This window comes from Phalacrocorax aristotelis, chromosome 4 (genome assembly GCF_949628215.1).
Source record: "Phalacrocorax aristotelis chromosome 4, bGulAri2.1, whole genome shotgun sequence".
Lineage (NCBI taxonomy): Eukaryota > Metazoa > Chordata > Aves > Suliformes > Phalacrocoracidae > Phalacrocorax > Phalacrocorax aristotelis.
In genome coordinates, this window is record NC_134279.1 from 1,088,649 (window position 1) to 1,103,341 (window position 14,693).

Genomic DNA, 14,693 nt, shown 5'->3' on the forward strand with positions numbered 1-14,693 from the left:
GAGTGATGCACAGAATGTGATCAGCGAATGGTTTTTCACTTCTTCCTGTAAACCCAGGAAGCAGGCAAAAATAATTCTAATTATCACACTGCAGTTCTGATATAGAAGAGCTTTTCCACACAGTGACTTGCTCCAAGACTGCTGCGTGAATAGGCTCACTGGGGCCATCATTCTTTTTCACATTTTTTGTGCATCTTCTACCTGTGGAACTCATTGCCACAGCCTGAAGTGAAAGTCAGAAGTATAAACTGGTTAAAAAATTACCTAAAAGAATTCAAAGAGGGACCATCGAAGTCTAGTGAAGATAATGATGTGAGCGTTATGTTAGTATTTCTATTTTCCTTTTTTCCTCATTCTTTTCCTGCCTTCCCCCTTCTGTTCCTTCAGTGTATATACCATTTGCTGTGACATGCAAGTTTTCAGTGTTACTTCTGGGCTTGAGAGATGGTTTCTTTTGTTTGCCTTTCAGCCATAGGGTGCAATTAACGTTTCACAATAGTTAAGAGCCAACAATGAGGTGTTAGGATGTGATGAGATGTTTTTCTCCATAAAGTAGATTTCAAGGTACCAAAAAGTTTGGCAGAACCATGCATCGTCAGCAAGTTGAGGGAATATATTGTCCCAAAAAGTTGGGCTCAGCCCCAGAAGTGTTTCCTGGGTGTTGCAAGTTTTCATTCGTTGGATCCTTCCTTATTTTTCAACTTAGTGCGTCACCGTAACTTGGATTTCAAGTACTGCTGATCACCAGGAAGGCATGTGACCACGTCACTGTAACATGTTTGGTCCTGGACTCATAAACTAATAAACATTTGACCCCTGCCTCTGCACTGACGTGGTCATTACCAAAAATGGTCCAGGATACAAAACACCAGTGTCCAGTCCAAGGGAGAGCTGGTATCTACCAGGTGGCAACATGGCTTCCAGTGGCTAAGAGGGCTCTCAAAGACCCACCAAAACCAATAATGCTGGCTGTGAAGTTACTCAGATTCATTTATCTCTATTTCCAGCACCTCTCCCAGAGCGGTTCATGGTTTCTGAAGTACTAAATAAACACTCAAATATACTGTGGTTTTACAGCAGTGACATTAACTCTTCTCTATCCCTCACTCCCCATCACTTTCCCATGGGTTTGCTGAGATGGGACTGGCTGTAGTAAGTGATTAGAGAGAGAGGTGAGGGCACAGGGAGATCAGTTGCCCCAGAGCAAAACTCTAAATCCTCCAGACAGGAGAAGAAAGTAACATAACAGAAAACGAGAAAACCTTATAAGACCCTCAAGTGTTTTGTTCGCAGCAGTGTGGGAAACTAATGCTGTTCTTTTCCACAGCAGAAAGAGAAATTGGGGTGAGGGGAAGAGCTCTCTGCATGAAGCAGATGCGTGTGATTCGTGAAGGACCACTTGCAATGTGTGAACAATGTACTTGCCTATTCCACCTCAATAGCTCGATGTAGCGGACATACCTCATCAGTGAGACGAATGCACTTCATGCAGTTTCACTCAGACACTGGAAGAAAAGTCTACAGTCAGTGCATTTGCAAGAGGTTTCTGCTGTGGCTGTAAGGGTAGCAGAGGGTGACTGAAGCCCTGCAGCATTAAGCTCAGTTTTCTACCGTGAGGTCCTACTGTCTGAAGAGAAAACGTTAAGATATGTGTTTTCCTGGGAGGCAGGTGCCTAAATGCAGGCCAGGAGGATGAAAAGCAGGGGATGCAGTACCAGGGTGTCTGTGCTGGGGCGCTGCTTCCCAGCCTAAATCCAAATGGTGCTTGCAAAAGGCAGCGATCCCTCCACAAAAGTCAACAACAGAAAAGGAAAGCCAGGCCAGGGGTGCTACCTTCCTGTCAAGACCTCATGCCTCTGAACTGAGGGTGAGGCTGTTTAGCCAAAATAATGGGAGGGGATTAGACAGTGCTTTTACTTTGCATTTAATGAACAATAAAACAAACCAACAAACCCTAAAATTATTCATTTCTCCACAGAATGTGAGTGCTCAGGTCTGCAGACACCAGAAACTGCTTCGTTTTCATCAGAAGGCCACAGAGAATTCTCCACAAACAAGCATACACTAGGTAATGCCAGAATACAAACTGATCTCTTGTTCTCTTCATTTCTAAGTCACAGCTGAGATCACGGTGGATACGTAGGAAGTTTTACAGATAATCTGGGTACTGTGCATCCAACACCAGTGGCTTGATGTCTAATTTATTCTGCATCTTGAATGCAAAGCCTACACATTGAGCTGATAGGCAACTTGGGTTTGGGTTGCTATGTGTGTCAACACATGTTGTTTACACTCTGGATGTTAAAGCACTTCCAGAAGCAATAGAGAGAAACTGGCCCTTGAGGTATGCCTGTAGGGTACAGGCTGAAAAGGCAAGTTTCAGCTTGCTTTGTCCCATTTTTCCAGCTCGTAAGAACAACTCATACAGAGCTGTGCCTGGGTCAAGAGAAGTGGCAACCAAGAAATCCTTCTTCCTATCCCATCCAGAGGAATAAGCTCTAGTAGTGGGGGTCCTTTGTAGCTTGCAGGAGGTAGCAAGGCTGATGCTGCTCTGCAGGCAGCTGGCCTGTCGTTCTGCGTTCCTTTTGGCCCAACAGCCCGACCAGTGCACCACGCGCTTATCCTACCTCTTTTTACCCTCTTTAGCTACAATGGAGAGCAAAGGAGATGTTGCTAGCAGAAGTCTAAAGGAGGATAGGAGACTAAAGTTCAAGGTTCTGTCTCCCCTCATGCATAAGCAAAGATTACAAATCTTTGTTTAACCATTCCCCAGGTAAAAACACACTGCAGCAATCACCTCTCTCAGTGCACTGTTTGAGGGCCTCTCCCTCCCTGTCAGGACAAAGCGAAATACCTGCTCCTGCTGCCTCGACACCCTACAGGGCCCAACAGTTGCAACATGTCTCAGAAGCCAGCACTGAAGCCCTCGCTCCCCTGATGGTATCGTGGCACCAAACAGAAGAGCTGGAGGCGATACAGAGGAAGGGGGACCACAACCTGGGAGGTCAGCAGCTCCATCACCATGAGACATAGCTCTGGGAGAAATTAATCGCTTGAGATCCAAAACCAGCAGAACGGGACTTGAAGCAGTGCTTTATCTCAGGCAGATGCCTAGACCAACGGGCTGTAAACTGGGGCTTTTTCTCTCTCCCTCAGACTTTTCTGCTGGAGCTGCCCTTGACCATGAAGTGTTTAGTGGTCTATTTTAGCTTTCTGACTCCACAGTCCAACAGAGGTGTCAGGAGCTAGGCTGCCACCAGAGCTCACTAGAAGATAGGAACGACCTGCTCTTTACGAATGTGGCATGCCCAGAGTAGTATCCTCTGATCTAACTGTTCCTCTCCACTAATATCAAGAAGCTGAGCTGCGGGTAAGAATTTAGATGTGAGTGGCCCTGGTTTGAGGGCACATGGTGCAGCTATTGGCTTAGGGAGGGACCCTGAGCATCTCTCAGATCTTACAAAGAGCTGATGAAACCAAAGTAGAAGCACTTCAAGGGGAGAAAAAGAGGTAGAATTGGCTCCCTCCGGGTCAACAGCCTGCTGATAAGCATGTTCTCAGCATGAATGAGAGGTAGTTGAAGCCTTAGTCTGCACCTCACTAAGAACATTTTCTTGAAGGCTGCCCAGCAATCCTTGCAACTACCAGCTGTTCCCTAGAGTACACCATTCCCTCTCGGCTGTACTGGCATACTTGCTGGTGCAGTGGAGACCAGCTATGACAGAATGAAAAAAGTGAGGTTAACTGTTTTGGAGGCACCAGAAGCAACATTCTGGCAGAGGTGCAGAACCCAGAGGAAGATCCTCTGCTACAGCTGCTACAATCCGGGCACGCAAACTAGATTTAAGAACCAGTGGTCTGGAAGAAGCCTCTTCCTGGACCAGCCAAGCTGAGGTGACAGACCTTTTGACTAGCATCCAGGGGTTTTTTGGTTCTGACCCTCTCCTTTCCCTCTGGGACAAGTCACAGCACCGCTATACAAAGGTACTGAAGTGTGACTACTTGAAGAACGGCTCAGCGGTCCGAGACAACCACCCTCATCCACCGTACTCACTCCCAAGCTGTACAGACTGCCAAGCAATAGGATTCACCCCAGAGCCGGTTAGGTCACAAATCTGGCCAAATAGGGCCATTATAAAGGAAGTAGGAAGCTTTATTTATTTGGGTACCTTTGGTAATAGCATGTCTGTACAACCCTCATTTGGCTGCCTTGTGTGTATGCATTATGAAACAACCTCATTACACACAGAGGTAATATTTTATTTTTGCCTCCTTTCCTACACAGGACAGGGCCTGCTCTGAGGATGAATCAGAGGAGACGACTATTGTCTGTAGCATCCCAGCTTCAACATCTGCTGAATTTGGACAATAATGTGTAAGTGAAGCAGGGATCCGCAGGAAGAGAAAGGATTAGGGCAGCCAATTGCTGCCCTGAGGACTTGGCATCGATCCTGCCCCGCTGAGCAAAGTAACGAACCGGAATTTTTGAGGGTTGCTCACTAAGGATGTGTGCATGCACCCCTTTGCTGAACGCTCAGCTGCACAGCCTTGCACCGGTCCTGCAGAAATGCAGGAAACCTGGTCACCGAAAGGAAAGAATGTTCTTCCTTTTTTTAAGCTTAGCATTTACCAGCCTCAGATTAGTCTGTACAATAGGGTCCAACGTCTCCGGGTTTTTCAACAAGACACTTGCAAAAGAGGCAGGTATCATAGGGATGAAGGGCACAGAAAAGCTCAACGAGAATAAAATTGGTTTCGTCTGCAAGGTACAATTTGAATAGTGGATTGCAGCAAGGCCTAGGGATACGCTCACATGCTAAATGAGAGAACTTAAACCAAATGCCGGCTCATAGCACCCTTTTTCCACCACAGCCATGTCTCTCTCCCTAGAGAATGAGAAGCTGCTTCCACAATCTGGCACAGGGGTGTATAAAAACCACTCACGTTTTAATCTAGCATTTTTCCATCAGGAGACCTCAAAGCACTCTGCAAAGGAGATGTCTGTTATCCTCACTTTACTGATCTGGAAACTAGGGCGCAGGCAGGTGAAAGTCAATTAACAAAATGCAAAACGGGCATTAGTACATCTGGATGGCCTCATTATACTCCAGACCCTGGGCGCTGATGCCCCCTTCTCTCAAGCGTGGCTGCAGGGTTTCCAGCTCACGCAGCACACCTTTCCTTTGCTATTTCACCTCACAGTCACTATTCCCGTGCCTTCTTTCAGCTCTGTTGTTCCCAGTCACTTTGGTCTCTGCTCAGTTTCACCAGGCTTCTCCAGGACAGCCCATTTCTCTGTGGCTGTCTGTTCCCAGGTAAACTAATGAGGAAACTTTCTGCCTCCAGGATTTGTATTCTGGACGACCCACTGTTGCACAGAGACAATGTTGAGCAGATAGCTGGGAAGTCAAATCATCTTTTCAAGGCAGGTCTCTAAGCCCAAGCAGAGTCACCGAAGCATTGCAGATGTATAGGACAGCCGGAACCATCCATAATTTAGGTCAGTACAATAGCTGAGGAAGGGAGTGTTTTGTTTAGCTGTAGCTATGGTTACAGTAGCCTATAACTGCACGCATTTCCGTTTCTGAGCATTGGTGGGGTAATATAAATTTCCTTGATGCCACAGGCCTGTTAAAACGCAATACAGTTATTTAGTGTATTAGTGACATACTGCTCTTTGGCATGGCAGGCTGTATGTGGGCTAGTGTGCAAAGTGGAGTCACCAAAGGTTTATGGGAGGAAGGATTCCTTCTACTCGCCTACTTAGGAGGGCAGTTAGGTAAGAGGTGCTTGACTCTTCAGTTGCCTAAGCGCGAGGAGACCTACATTCTCAACACACTGAAACAACCAGCCCCAAAAGAGACAGTGTAAAAGCCCCATAGAGTTAAGGGCGAGCCACCCGGTGCCTACAGCGCAAAAGCGCAAAGATAAGCTTCTGTTTTAAATGGGTTTTTGAATTCTTTTTTTAGTTTGGGATCTTAAGCGGGAATTACCCGAAGCCTTAAAAAACACAAAAAAATGACCAGCCTGGTTTGTGGGTTCTGCCTTTACTCCCTGCATGCCTAAGCTTGTTGCGGAGTTATGCTGAGGTAAACTGCAAACGCACCGGGGTGAAGGATACAGTAAGTAGAATATAATGACTTTATTACATTAATGATACATCCAGGCAATGAAATTGATGCAAGTGGTTAGTACTTTTCAGTATCTTTAAAGGACAACTCCTTGAGCAGGTGCAAGAGAGTAGGCGTATTCTTTGCCCCACTGATGTCAGTGGGAACGCCCAGTGCCTTTTGAAGCAGCTCCTATGTGGAAATGCTCTCCTGCTCCCCTCCTGGGAGCGTGTGAATTCTCAAGAATCTGAGCTGCCTTTTAGCTGCAGAGGTGACTGATTTACACAAAACCGGATAGCAAGAACTTCCTGAGATGACCCTGTTTTGTGAGGAGATGCTAATCTCGTGACAAGTTTGTCTAGCCAGATAATGACAGTAATTAGCCAGGAGGCAAGAAGGTGGATCTAGGTATTCTACTTCATGAGTAAGAAGGATGTTTTATGGCAGTGGAATTAGGAGGAGGATGGAAACTGCTAATATCCTTCAAAATGGAGTTGGAACAAACAGCACAGCACAGAGGACTGCACTTGAGCGGAGATTCCCCAACCTGCTCTCCTCCGAAAGCGGAGAGGCTCAGAAAGATAGAGGCCCTCTTCCGGAATAAGCCAGTGCTAAGCCAGTACCAGCATTTAACAGTAGCCGCATCACCCTTATTGCTCCTCCTGCTATGCAACCCAGTTTGTCTGAAGCACGGAGTGGGGGACAAAGAGGACTAGTGCAATAAATAAGTGTCAGCATTTCCAATATTCAAATGAAATTTGCAGTGGATAAATTACTAAATACAGGAGGCAGGCTCTCAGTAAAGACCATACTCATTCTAGGATACGATAAGCTGAGAAATACCCTTGCAGTTCCCGTGCAGCTTGGTAGGGGCATGCCTGCTGCAGCACTAGCAGATTATCACCTGTCCTTATCTCTTGTCGTTTCCAGTCAAATATTTGCAAAATGCTTACACACTGGGTAGATAACAACCCACAGGAATGGAGAGAACAGAATACTTAATTCAAAAGTGCATGGATTTTTTTTTTTGCCCTGGAAAAAAAAAGCCTTTATAAACCAAAGGTGAGATGTTCCTTGCAAACAGGTAGCTCTGGTGGTATCAAGTGATGCAGTTTTGTCTTTCTGGGGTGCTGCCAGACACCCTGAAATGATAGTGCGGAGAGGAATGTGAGATTTCCCCCTTTCATCATAATGGTTACTTTGAAGCCTAATTACAGCCATTTAAACACCAGCCTATTAACCATGCTACTGCTGATCGCTGCACCGAAATGCACAGCCTGACGGGTAAGTTCTCTTCCGGAGCTGGCTGGGCAGCTCAGGCGTTACACCGGAGTTTGGAAAGGCCACGGAGCAGCGGCAGGCATCCTGGGCCGGGCAGCCTCCACCATGCCTGCTCTAGTGCTATGCGGGAGGATGGGAGTGCCATGGGACACGCCGCGTGTGACCCACCACGTGGTGATACTTCACATGCCACAAAGGCTAGTGCTAGGCAGGTGCACCAGAGAGCTTGGCTGCTTTGCCTTAGAAATTCTGCAGCTCAGGACTGTGTCAAAAGATGACTACAACAGTAAACATAACCAAGAGGCAGCACGTTGCCTATGGCTCCCCTTAAAAGACAAGCACCAAGGGCCACTGCCGATCCCTAGCTGCTGCAAGACTCTCTCTGTAGAGCTATCTCCACCACTTCTAGTAGCTATGATGAATACAGTGCCTGGGCACATTTGGTGCTGTTTTCTGTTGTGAGACTTGTCCCCTCCATTACGTTTTGTATTTCTGCCTCTGTGCACTCCAAAAACCAGGCAGCTAGGCTTAAATGTTGAGTGTCCAAGCACTTCGCCTCTTCCAAAGAGCACTTTAACTGGCAACCCATCTCTAAAATAAAAGCCTAGCACAATGGTGTCCCTTCAACAGCGGAGAAGGAGCAGAGAGCTGAGAACGCTGATTCTTTTACAATTTCATCTTCTATTATGAGTTACACCAATGAATTTCTGCATGGTTCCTAGTGCTGCTTCTCACGGGTGGGCCACCCAGCACAAGCCAGATACTCAGCTGGTATAACTGGAATAGCTGTGTCTACTTGATGTCTTAGGGGGATATTCACGAGCTGAAGATCTGACACTAATGGAGTTCTCGTGCATCTGGTCACATTGTGAGGTAGGCGAAACCAGCGTGGCTTTACTTTAACTTGTTTGGTTATAAACTGTGGCAGTTCAGCTGCTTCATGACCAACCGAGACACCCCTGCAGCGGAGGCGGTATCCTCTGAGGGCTGGAGCAGAGAGCTCGGGCAGGAATAACAACAGCTGTCCCAATACAAAGTGTTCCCACTTGTGAATCAAAGCCCTTACTAAGATCATGTCATGTCCAGACATGTTTGATACTTATGCTTGCAGACATAATAGGAAGGCAAGGATCCATCCTTTTTCAAGTGCATCTCTTTTTTTTTTTTTCCCCTCTGCAATGGGAGAGGAACACAAACCGAAACATGCACTTGCTGAAAGGTTGGAAACAGCAAGTTCTGTTTAATTTGCACATTCCCTGTTTCTGATGAAAAGTAGGAAATAAAAATCACAGCCTTTTATTTCAAATTTGGCATAAAAATTTGCCTTTAAGGTAATGTCAAATAACAGCCTTCACACTGCGTGGAATTAGGCTGATGATATTCGGCGAGAAGCACAAGGCAAAGGCTCAGTTCTGGGAGAGTTTAATTTTGTTACATTTCCCCATTCAAATCTCAGCTTTGAGAAACCCAGAAAAATAGCTGCAGCAGCAGCATGATAATAAATAATAGCTATTTTACTTTTTTTTTTTTTTTTTTTACTTTTAAAATGCATCTTCCTTTCTCTGCTTCCCATCGTCTAAGTGCTGGGGAAAAGCCCTTAACTGAAATATTTTTACGGACAGAAAATCAACTTTTCTCCCCCCCCCATTTATTGTTCTCCCCTCTTTTGCTTTCCTCCCCTTATGTCATTTGGCCTTGTTTTTAATCTTTTCTGGTCTCCTACTATTTCCATCTAGGAACACTTCTGGTTATACTGGAAATTCAGACAAAGACATTAAGCAATCCAGAAAAAGTGTCAAGTGAGTTTATGTTTTGAATCTGAGAGAAAAAAAGCAACTTTGAACTATTCAGTGCAACTATGACTCTTCTAACAAACTCATTCAGCCCTATGTCAGGTGTATGCTTAGAAGTTTTCTCAAAAAAATGTATTTTTTTGTTACAGGTGTTATCTTTTTTACTAAAGTTATTGCGGACAGAACTGTATCTCATTTATCTGACTTATCCACAGACGAAGAGAGATAAAGAAAGGACCCTGCAGCAGAACGACGGTTTCCACCTCTAATGGCAAGAAAAGAGACTACACTGACTTTGTGAGAAATTAAAGGCTGCAAGCTCACAAGCAATGACCACCTAGATCCCTTCTCATCCGCACCGGGATCACAAGTAAAGTTTCACTTCACTCTGCCCTTGGGATAGGGCTGAGGAGTGGTTGTGCACAAGCAGCATCTGGGTACAAATGAGTCTGTTGTTCTTACAGGAGGATGCAGCGACCTTTTGTCACTTCACAAGCAGCGCTCTTTCCAGTGGACTGCTCCTGCCATTTGAAGTCAAACCTCTGCTTTATTCCCTGCAGACACACACCTGACGTTTGTGCAATGACAATGAAATATAGGGCTTCATGTAAAAACTTCAAGAAATCACTCCAAACCTGTGACGCTAGCATTCAAATGTGAGTACTTCACACTACTTCTCTTTAGTTTCCACTTCATGACTGTAACTGCGTTGCATATAATTTGGGAGTCTGTAGTGCTGCAGAAAGGGAAAAAGCCTCAAGACCTGATCGCCTACTGTCATGATAACAGTCACGAACAACTTCACGGCCTTGAGATGAGAAACTGGTCTGCAATGCCATCTGGACCTCCTTGGAGGAGCTGCAAACTACCAGCAAGCCTTACCCGATAAAAACAGTCTCTTATTCTACATGAACTGCCATATTCTGGCTATTCTACTCACATTCAAAGGCATCTCACTTCAGCTGGTCTGCCCATGCAGCGGTCACAGCTACTCTACGCCGGCATGGACCTTACTGAAGGCGTGGTTACACATAGTCCCCTCAGCTGGGAAGGCAGACTGTGGATGTCCCATCCCGTAACTCAACCACTCCGTCCCCTCCTTCTCCGTCATGACGGCCATTTCGGGAAACAGGTTTGCAGCACGGCTTTATGAATACCCGCATCTTCCAAACTGAAAAAGAGGAATATCTGATTTAGTCTTGAGGGATGGGGCCTATACAAGTTCTGTCTAACTACTAAGAGCACTTAGGATCAGCAGTTTCTAAAGACAGAGTTGTGTTTACATACGGCTGCATTATTCTAAAGAACAGACTAGTAGTTCTTCCTGATCTCCCCCCTCTAATCCCTCTGAGCGTGACACTTGTAAGAAAGTCCCTCCTCTCTGAATCAGCTCAGGAATTTTGATCTGATTTGGCTTTTCAAAACTTAACAAACATGTAGGTGAAAACCTGTTTTGGAAGGTAAATGCAAACATCCCTGTCCGGCAAGCTGAAATAGAATGATTCCCGTGATTTAAGTAAAACATTGTCACAATCACCACAGAATTGCAGGAAAGTTTGGGCCCAGCGAAAGAGCATTTCCTGAGGTTAATTCTAAACAAGCCGTTCTTTGAGCAGTGGAATTAATGAGCGTTCACAGGGTACCTCTGCCCTTTGTCCCTTAATCTCCCCACCACAGAAACCTCTACCTCTGTGTCAAATGTAGATGAAATTAGTCAATGCCTTCAAAAGATATTAAGAGGAGACTGACAAATGATGAGGCTGATAATGTACTCGTGCAGACTCACCTCCTCCAGAATCCAAGCTGAAAATGACCCATACAGCTTCTGCCCAGCCCAGCAATTATCGTCGCTCACAGTAAACAGCAACACAATATAAACAATGTAAATTCATTTGTATGCAAATATTACATTGGTGTTCCGTGCACATGTACAATTGACTTTGTTGGGGCTATAATAATTCCATGACTGATTTTAATAACTATTCCTCTTAGCAATACAGGACCTGTTAATACTTGCATTCTTAGGTGTAATAAAGGAGATTATGGACAAAGAGGAAACAGTGACACAAGTTTTAGAATTAAACAACGGAAGAGTTCCTGTGTCTGGCCCATCTGTAAATAGCACAATGAAACTCTCGTCACAAGCAGCAAGTGGGTCTTCCCTTGTCTCATACCTAGGCCTTGTACAAACAGCTAAGGGAGGAGAAATCCCATGGCAGTCTCACCCAGAAATTGTTCCCTCAGTGAAACTCCAACTAAAAAAAACCCATGCAAAATGAGATTTTTCCCTCAAGACTTTGCCCAACTCGCACAGGAAACGTCTAGATCATGAGCACTGCAGTACAAGTATGTTGGTAGGGAGTAACTTGACCCACAATAGCCTGAATATATCTGAACAAGGTTGCTCCTAAGCTATGATCCCACCTCCTGAATGGGAAGCCACCCATTGCATTTCTTTTCTGCTGGTGGTTGCTCAGAGGACTTGTTTCACAGGACTTGTTTTTAAAAAACCTGTGTGTTGATACTCTTCCGTTTTAATGCAAATCTATTAACTCTCATTTATGCATTGCTACAGAAATGGTTGTCACAAGCAGAGAATCGTGACTTCAGGAAGGGAATACATATGAGCAGATGGCCATCAGTCTGTCCACCCCTGTAATCATTACACAAGCAAATTTCTAAGATTTTTGTCACGGGTTCAGAGTTCCAGACCAAGTTGCTACAGCTGAAGTTGTTGAGTGGTCCATTTATCAAGAGGCTGATTTAAAAGCGCATTCCTAGCTCCAAGCTCCTGAGCTAAGGAAAATGTCCCCTTCTGCATAAATTCCACAGGAGGACTCTGGGTTTCTGTTCTACTTGACTCTAGCTGCAAAGGGTGGTATTGCTAAGCACCTCCCGGCTGCTCACGTTAGCAGAAACTTCTGCCCAGGTGCAAGTACAGGCAAATCTTGGGCCTGCGCATGGTGCAGTTGGCCTTGGCCTTTCCTGCTCTAAGCCCCTGCCACACACTGCAATCAGGCCTGAGCCAAAACCCTTTGATTAAAACAGGGCTTTGTGAGGCTTGCCTCAGGTGTGTGTGCCCTCCATCTGCCAAAGAGAATGCAAACGAATTTCGATTCCCAGTACCAAGTAACGCTGCCCTAACACAAATCGGTCTGTGTGCATTCAGAATTGAAGCAAGTCGGGCCATTTGTACTCCTCCAAGCCTCCTTTGATGGCTCTGGTGTTATATTTCCCTTTTCCTGTCACCCATGCAAGTTTTTATTCTGATGACTTAAGTAAAGGCATGCCAGAATGAAGGGATTGTTTGCAGGAACAGCTCACAGTGCAGAGATGGGGAAGAGCCCTAAGTGCTTGAGAAGATGAAGGTAAAGAAATATGAAGCCTTATCAGAAGAAGGAGCACAAAGTGGGGAAGGCTGATGTGGACCACTTTCCCCTGTGCAAGCACTTACGCGTGTTTACAGAGCGGGAGACAGTCTCTCCAGTGGAAGTGAGCAAAAAGGGCAGCTCTAAGGGTAAGAAATTCAGCTACGGATCAGAAACCAACACTTGGAAGCACAGGTAATCTGCTCCCATTTCTCAGTACAGCCTCTGTGCGTTCACAGCCTCCTTGGCACACAGGAATTAAGAACACCAGGTGTGTTGCTCCAGCGCCTACACCTCTCTCCACTCTCATCCTTTTCCTCTTCCAGGAAAGAAATTACAGGACAAAGATTATTAATCTTATTTTACAGACAGGGAAACTGAGGTGGCAGAAAAAGAAGCTGAAAGGAAGCCTGCTGCCCTGAGTAGCAATCCCTATGCCAGCCACTGGGCCTGGCAGTCTCATTTCCTCTCCTCCAGAAGGGTTTCAGTGCATGGAAAATCACGAGCACGAACAAGAAGTACTTCCCCCAAGTCCCAGGAGGGAGGATGCCTGGATTTTTCACTCCCAGACAATGGTGCAGCCCAGAGACACGCAGCCGAAGAGACCCAGCAGTCTTTGGAAGAAGCCTAATGAAGGTAATGAAGCCAGCTACATCTGTGATCTTTATCTGAGTCCCTCTGATCTCTCCACACAGCTGCAGGGCCAAGACAGCCCTGTCTGCGGGGATGCTGCATGCCTCCACCATGTCCTCTGGGGGTGAGCCCCCGCCTGCCAGCCAGCGGAAGGCAAGGAGCAGGAAAGCAGACAGGTGTGTATCGTGCCCTGCCACAGCAGCCTCGGCGCAGCTGCCCTCGCTCCCTGCTGCCGAACAAACCGGGAGAGACCAAATCAAATACCAAACCACGCTGAACTTGCGGTCACTCCAAATGGAAACATTAATGTCACTAGGTCAGACTGCACGCTGACACCAAGGTAAGAGGTCTGCAAAGTTTGGCTTCTCTCCGTTTCCTAAGGGAAACCCTTTGTTCAAAAATTATTAGCAGTTACACATGTACATTCCTAAACTCGCAGTCGCTATTGCAATTGCAGTTTCTGCAGATTCACAGGTTTCGATTTTTCCAAGGAAAACACGAGCTGATTAGTTCAGGAAAAGCAAACATTTTTTTCTCCCTCTGAACTTTCAACCAACAGAGCAAAATACACCACTGGATTTCTCTGCTGGACTTTGTTTTACTGGGATAATAGATGAGGTCATCCTTCCCCTCTTTGAACCCCATCAGCCGTATACACCCTTGAGGGCAACGTCCCCCCCGTGCACCGCCGACTCCCTCTGCATGGTACAGCAGGGCATCACATGGTTTTGGGCACCTTATGACTGATGTGGTCATGTGGCTTGGTTCAGAGAGGGTACAAGGCGGCGAGGAATGCTCACGAAGCAATGTGCTGCTGTGGGAAAATCCAGCTTAATATCGATCTGACTTGCACTGAAGTATTTCAGGTTGGTGCAAGCGAGACGGAGTAGTCTGAGTTGCATCCCTGCATTCTTCCCATGCGATAGTCTGTTGGAAATCTATGTTAAATAAATAAATAGGGGCTGTCGGACTTGGGTTGGTACAAGAAAAAATGTAATTCTTTTTCGAGGGAGAAAAATGTGCTTATTGAAGCATCCTCCCCAAGTCACATCTCCACACAGGCCCAAGCGGACCAGGACAGTTTGCTCCAACTCAAGATGCCATGTTAAGTCTCTGGAAGCCTGAACAGGGCTGGACTGATATAGGTGTTGACAAGAATTGCTGCACCTTTTTTACCCTGTGGAGCCGGACACCCTTGTTTATCCTGACCTCCAATGTTAAGGCAGTTGGCCTGCAGAGTCCTTTGAGGGTACAGCTGCAGATCATATCTTTCTAGCATCATTTTGATCGCCTCTCTGGTTTCTGAGTCTCCAGCTCATGTTACACCCCAGGTATGACATCTGACCCTACGAAAATTTCCCTGCAGACAGACCCTCTGGGCTTTCACAGTACCGCAGGGCTCCAATTTGCCAAAGACCCCAGAGCAGGGCTGTGGACACATGCTGGAGAGGCTGTGCAGCTGAGAGAGAATAACCTGCCTCCAAAAGCTGCATCTGAAGGCAACGAGC

The 14,693-nt window shown here is 46.1% G+C and overlaps 1 long non-coding RNA gene across 1 annotated transcript in view; it reads right to left on the reverse strand.

The window, feature by feature from the left end:
• The window catches only part of LOC142055912 (uncharacterized), a 36,788-nt gene that overhangs the window by 19,645 nt on the left and 2,450 nt on the right, over positions 1 to 14,693 (reverse strand). The window contains exon 2 of the long non-coding RNA XR_012660125.1: positions 10,125 to 10,355. This is a non-coding gene — a long non-coding RNA (uncharacterized LOC142055912). The remainder of the gene's footprint in view (positions 1 to 10,124; positions 10,356 to 14,693) is intronic.